Source organism: Asparagus officinalis, chromosome 10 (assembly GCF_001876935.1).
Source record: "Asparagus officinalis chromosome 10, Aspof.V1, whole genome shotgun sequence".
In the NCBI taxonomy this organism is placed as follows: Eukaryota; Viridiplantae; Streptophyta; class Magnoliopsida; order Asparagales; family Asparagaceae; genus Asparagus; species Asparagus officinalis.
The window spans coordinates 65,935,468-65,942,264 of NC_033803.1; the positions used below are offsets into that span (position 1 = coordinate 65,935,468).

At 44.0% G+C, this 6,797-nt stretch overlaps 1 pseudogene; it reads right to left on the bottom strand.

Annotated features, from left to right (window-relative positions):
• Positions 433 to 6,797, bottom strand: part of LOC109826167 — a 22,648-nt pseudogene continuing 16,283 nt past the window's right edge.

Below are 6,797 nucleotides of genomic sequence, written 5' to 3' on the forward strand. Positions count from 1 at the left end.
AACAGCTGCTCTGGTCTGATACAGTAATCTGATTTAAACTTTTACAACATAATTAGAACACACCAATCTCCCAAAAATCTGAATGAAGAGAACTCATCTAAAAGCAAGCAACATCACTCTCATCTTCCTCCTTCAGCTTGATCTCATATTGACGGTCAAAGTATAGGAAGTCGTAGTCGAGTTCAAAGAGGTCTTCAATTTTCTCATAAACTGAAAACGGAAATGATGCTCATTTTAATCTCGTTTATATGACTAACTGCCTTAATTCTATGCGTCTTACTTTGCCACTGCTAAGAAATATGAAGATCCAAGACTATGATACAGGTGCGACAACAGGGGAGAAACTAAAAAGTGAACATATATATAGTGACGTGAATGTAGACAACTCAGCAAATACCTGGTAGTAATGGACCAGAGAGATACCTGACTTAGAACGAACGTTGGCTCTGGGACTAGGAGGAAGCACCTCTGGCTCGAACTCCAACTTTAAAATATCTTCCGTGTCTGATGGAATTTCCTGTATGAGAAGCAGAAGCATAATTAGTAAGTCCAGTTAAATAACCATGTATATCTTCACTTCCTATAGACTTTCGCCACCAGCATCCAAGTATCTTATCCATGAAACATCTACAGAATCATTAAACATGACAAAAATGAAAGTCATTAATTAATAAATAATCAATAGCAAATGCTAGAGAAATCATCAACAGCATAAATTATGAGCTCCAATCAGCATCAAATCTTACAACATTAACTAGAGCTTTGAACTACGACATATCACGAGTAGCCTTATGTGAAAAAATATAACAATAAAGGATCAGATAGAACATAATTAGAACTTGTGGTTTGTTGCTTCCGTGAAATAATATAACAATAAAGGATCAGATAGAACATAATTAGAACTTGTGGTTTGTTGCTTCCGTGAAATACAGAATCAATGGAAATGAGCTGGTTAGGTAGGAAGATGCAAGCATGACTGACAAATCTTAGGAGGGTTGAGTCATCAGAACAACGGCTGAAACTGACCAATTCAGATGCCACGTTATTCATTAGACTAAACAAATGCTATACTTTCCTCAGTCATTTTATTTCTTTTGAGGCAACTAAAATCTGAATAATAGAACTCCTTGTTGTCAAGATTTACATGGCATTTTGCAATATTGTCTTATTTATTCACATTGTATCATTCATGACTAGTAGGTACTCATAGACCCACTTCATGCAGTTGGCATCCCAATAATGAGGACACAAGATCCTGGAGATTCAACCACTTAGATATATTCATAGTCCTAGCTTTGTACCTAGCCATGGAGCCGATATTTAGTACACTCTCACCCTGTCATCTCATTGGAAAGATGTTGCATCCTTATGTGACTTGCTCTCAAGAATAAATGTTCACCAGTGACAACCATATAAGAAGTGGGTGACTGATGATTACAAATGCATCTTCTGAAAGGAGGTGATGGAATCAGTATGCAATATTTTCCAAAAGCACCCTTTCTCTAAAAATATCTGGGAGCAAGTACTCGTACTTCTTTATTTCAGTTTGCGGTCATCCATCTCGGATCTTTAGAGCACTTTGTTAGTTTGGGTGTAGGCCAAACTCACCTCCGCAGGCGAGCACGCGATCGTCAGGCGAAATCGTGGCTGACTGCAGGCGAGGCTGAACGACGCAGGCGAGCTCGCGATCATCAGGCGAGTTCGAGTTTCCCTTGCAGGCGAGTTTGAGGGTCGATGTAGGCGAGCTCGAGCGGGCGATCAGTTCGAGGCGAATTGGCGAGGTCGTGGCTGGCGACTTCTTTGGCAGGCGAAGTTGAAGGCGGGCGGATTGGTCTGTATGCGAGAATCTGCTTTTCTCTCTCTTTTTTATTTTTTTTTTTTTTTTTTTTTTTTTTTTTTTTTTTTTTGGTTTTTTTTTTTTTTTTGGACCACCGCGTTGGCTGTGACAGCTGTCGCCAGCCTGGTGGTTGGTTCCCCTAATAGGAAAGGGAACCCGAAACCCCTAGGCCGCCCCCCTTAGGCTGAAGCCTTTTCCTCTCTCTCTCTCCTTCCGATCCCACCGGTGCCCAGCGCCCACTTTCTCCCCCCTTCTCTCTCTTCTCTCGCGATCGCAAACCCTAGTGGCGGCGGCGATTTTTCTTCTGCCTCCTTTCTTCATCTCCAGCGCTCAGTTGATTTGAGGAGGGAATTTTAGAAAGGAAAATTAAAGAAAGGGGTTTAAAGAAGAGAGGTGATTTAAGAGGGGTATTTAAGAAGTGGGGGAATCTTACTGTAGCTACAGAGAATATTGTATTTATTGAGGAATCTCAAGTTTGAGATTCGCTCTTAAATTGTAATTTCTTGTAGAGATTAATAAGAAATTTACTGTGTGGCTCCCGAGGACGTAGGCAGTTGCCGAACCTCGTTAAATCTTGATGTACTTTTTCTATTCTGTGTTTCTGCTGCATTAGGGGTTTCGGCGTTAAATTTCCAACAACTGGTATCAGAGAGTGAAACGATATAGAGGAAGTCAGATTCAAGTAGGAGCCATGGCCACAGATGAAGGAAAAATAAGACTTGAGAAGTTTGATGGAACAGATTTCGGATTCTGAAAAATACATATAGAGGATTATCTGTATCAGAAAAATCTGTATCAACCACTATCGGGGAAGAAGCCAAATTCTATGAAGACAGATAAGTGGAACCTTCTAGATAGACAAGCACTCAGAGTTATCAGATTGACGTTGGCTCACAATGTGGCATTCAACATAGCGAAGGAAAAGACCACGGCGGGTCTTATGGCAGCTCTCTCAAATATGTATGAGAAGCTATCAGTCGCGAACAAAGTTTATTTGATGCGGCGGTTATTCAATCTGAGAATGGCGGAAGGCGCGTCAGTAGCACAACACCTCAATGAACTCAACACGGTCACAACCCAATTCAGTTCACTTGAAATTGAGTTTGATGAGGAAGTTCGGGCGTTGATACTTTTGTCTTCCCTACCAGAAAGCTGGAACGGTTTGATGAGGAAGTTCGGGCGTTGATACTTTTGTCTTCCCTACCAGAAAGCTGGAACGCTACAGTCACAACTGTGAGTAGCTCGTCGGGAAGCACCAAGTTGAAGTTCGACGATGTTCGTGATCTGGTTCTCAGTGAGGAGATCCAACGGAGAGAGTCGGGTGAAGCTACAACCTCTTCAGTATTGCATACAGAGTCAAGAGGTAAAAATTCAACCAGAGGGAACGGACGAGGCAAATCAAACTACAGAGGTAGATCAAAAGACAGGAGGTACAAGTCAAGGAATCCAAGCAACAGCTCGAAGGCTATGGAATTATGGAAAGACCGGGCATTACAAGAATCAGTACAAGAGTGCACAGAAGGAGAAGAAGGTGAAGGCAGAGGTGAATGTCACTTCCACCTCAGGAGGAGACGACGCATTGATATGCTCTTTGGAGAGCAAGGAGGAATCTTGGGTGTTAGATTCAGGAGCGTCGTTCCATGCTACTTCTCAGAAAGAATTTTTTGAAAAGTATGTTCCCGGAAATCTTGGATACGTATACCTTGGTGATGATCAACCGTGTGCTATTGTGGGCAAAGGTATGGTAAAAATTAAGTTGAACGGGTCAGTATAGGAGCTGAAGGATGTCAGGCATATTCCCGACCTGAGAAAGAACTTAATATCCGTAGGCTAGTTGGCTGGTGAAGGATACACTACGACCTTCCATGGAGATGATTGGAAGATCTCAAAGGGCGCAATGACGATTGCCCGAGGCAAGAAGACTGGTACCCTGTATATGACAGCAGGTGCACGTTGTTTGATCTTAATTGCAGCAAGCAATGAGACTTCAAAGTTGTGGCTCCAGAGACTCGGTCATATGAGTGAGAATGGGATGAAAATCATGCACACAAAGGGAAAACTCCCAGTACTGCAGTCAGTGGAGATGGATATGTGTGAAGAATGCATACTTGGAAAGCAGAAGAGAGTCAGCTTTCAGACAAGTGGCAGAACCCCCAGGAAAGAGAAGCTAGAGCTCGTTCACTCAGATGTGTGGGGACCAGCAACCACCGCGTCCATTGGTGGAAAACACTACTTCGTGACTTTTATCGATGATCACTCTCGGAAAGTGTGGGTCTACTTTCTGAAGCATAAGTCAGAAGTATTTGAAGCTTTCAGGAGATGGAAAGCTATGGTCGAGAATGAGACCGGTTTGAGAATAAAGAAGCTCAGGACCGATAATGGCGGTGAGTATGAAGACACCGGATTTAAAAAGTTCTGCTATGAGTACGGGATCAGAATGGAGAAAACCGTGCCTGGCACGCCTCAGCAAAATGGTGTAGTTGAGTGGATGAACCGAAAGTTGTCAGAGAGAGCCAGAAGCATTCGGGTACAGTCAGGCCTACCGAAGCAGTTCTGGGCAGAAGCGGTCAACACAGCAGCTTACTTAATCAACCGAGGTCCATTGGTTCCATTGGAGCACAGAATACTAGAGGAGGTATGGTGCGGAAAGGAGATAAAACTCTCACATCTTAAAGTTTTCGGTTGTGTAGCTTACGTGCATATTAGTGATCAAGGCAGGAATAAGCTTGATCCTAAGTCAAAGAAATGCACTTTCATCGGCTATGGTGAAGATGAGTTCGGCTACCGCATTTGGGACAACGAAAACAAGAAAGTGATCAGGAGCAGAGATGTGATATTCAACGAGAAGGTGATGTACAAGGACATGCACAAGACAGATGACTCAGAGAGCGAGTCAATATTTATAGATGCAGATGATGTCCTGAGTAACCTCTCGGAAGAACCCAATGTAGAGGGTCCTCAGCCAGAAGAGCCTGTTGGACAAGATGGTGCGTAGGAGCCCGACGCACCAGCTCTGATATTAAGAAGATCTTCTCGTCCTCCTGTACCTAACAGGAGATATATGAACTATCTGTTGCTGACAGATGGTGGGGAGCCTGAAAGCTTTGATGAAGCTTGTCAGAGTGGAGATGCGAGCAAGTGGGAGCTTACCATGAAAGATGAGATGAAGTCTCTCATCTCAAACCAGACGTGGGAACTAGCTGAGTTACCCACGGGTAAGAAGGCACTCCACAACAAATGGGTGTACCGGGTGAAAGAGGAGTAGGACGGCTCCAGAAAATATAAAGCTCGGCTAGTTGTCAAAGGATTCCAGCAGAATGAAGGAATTGATTACACCGATATTTTCGCTCCCGTGGTGAAGCTGAATACTATCAGGACAGTGATGAGTATTGTAGCAATTGAAGATCTTCATCTCGAGCAGTTAGATGTGAAGATGGTGTTTCTTCATGGAGATCTAGAAGAGGATATATACATGCACCAGCCAGAAGGTTTCTCAGAAGAAAAGAAGAAGAACCTGGTGTGCAGACTCAAGAAGAGCTAGTATGGCCTGAAACAAGCTCCAAGGCAGTGGTACAAGAAGTTTGATGGCTTCATACACAAGGAAGGTTTCCAGAAGTGCAACGCTAACCACTGTTGCTACTTCAAAATATATCAGTCCAGTTATATCATCCTATTGCTGTATGTTGATGATATGTTGGTTGCAGGAGCAGATATGGAGGATATCAGGAGTTTGAAGCAGCAGCTATCAAAGGAGTTTGACATGAAGGACTTGGGTCCAGCGAAGAAGATCCTTGGAATGCAAATCACGAGAGATAAGAAGAGAGGTCTCTTGCAGTTGTCTCAGACGGAGTACATCAACCGTGTTTTGCAGAGATTCAGCATGGGCGACGCCAAGCCAGTGAGAACACCCTTGGCCAGCCATTTTCGCCTATCAAAGGATGAGTCTTCTCAGTCAGAAGAACAGAAAGAAAGTATGGCTCAGGTCCCTTACGCTCTGCTATCGGAAGCTTGATGTACGCAATGGTCTGTACAAGACCAGACATTGGCCATGTAGTAGGAGTGGTCAGCCGGTTTATGTCGAATCCAGGAAAAACTCATTGGGAAACAGTCAAGTGGATTCTGAGATATCTACGAGGCACCACACAAAAGTGTTTGCACTTTAGTAAGGGAGAGGTGGAAGTGTAAGGGTACATAGATGCAGGCTTTGGAGGTGAATTCGATCACCAAAGAAGCACCACTAGCTATGTATTCACTGTTGGAACTACAACTGTTAGTTGGATGTCACAGATACAAAAGATTGTCACTTTGTCCACTACAGAAGCTAAGTATGTTACAGTGACTGAAGCCAGTAAAGAGATGATATGGCTTTAGGGTTTGTTAACAGAGTTGGGATTCAATCAGGAGAAGAATGTTTTGCATAGCGATAGTCAGAGTGCGATTCACTTGGCTAAGAATTCTGTATTTCATTCTAGAACGAAGCATATTGGGCTTCAGTACCACTTTATCAGATCCCTGTTGGAAGATGACGTGTTAAAACTGGAAAAGATTCCAGGTAGTAAGAATCCAGCAGACATGTTAACAAAGATGGGGACCGTTCAGAAACTAGAGTTGTGCGCAACTTCAGTTAGCCTTCATGCATAGGTGATGAGGGTGGAGCCACACAAGAGAAGGAGCTTGATGAGACAGCCTACTGTCGGCAGTTTGACCTCCAAGTGGGAGATTGTTAGTTTGGGTGTAGGCCAAACTCACCTCAGCAGGCGAGCACGCGATCGTTAGGCAAAATCGTGGTTGTCGCTGCAGGTGAGGCTGAACGACGCAAGCGAGCTCGCGATCATCAGGCGAGTTCGAGTTTCCCTTGCAGGCGAGTTTGAGGGTCGTTGCAGGCGAGCTCGAGCGGGCGATCAGTTCGAGGCGAATTGGCGAGGTCGTGGCTGGCGACTTCTCTGGCAGGCGAAGTTGA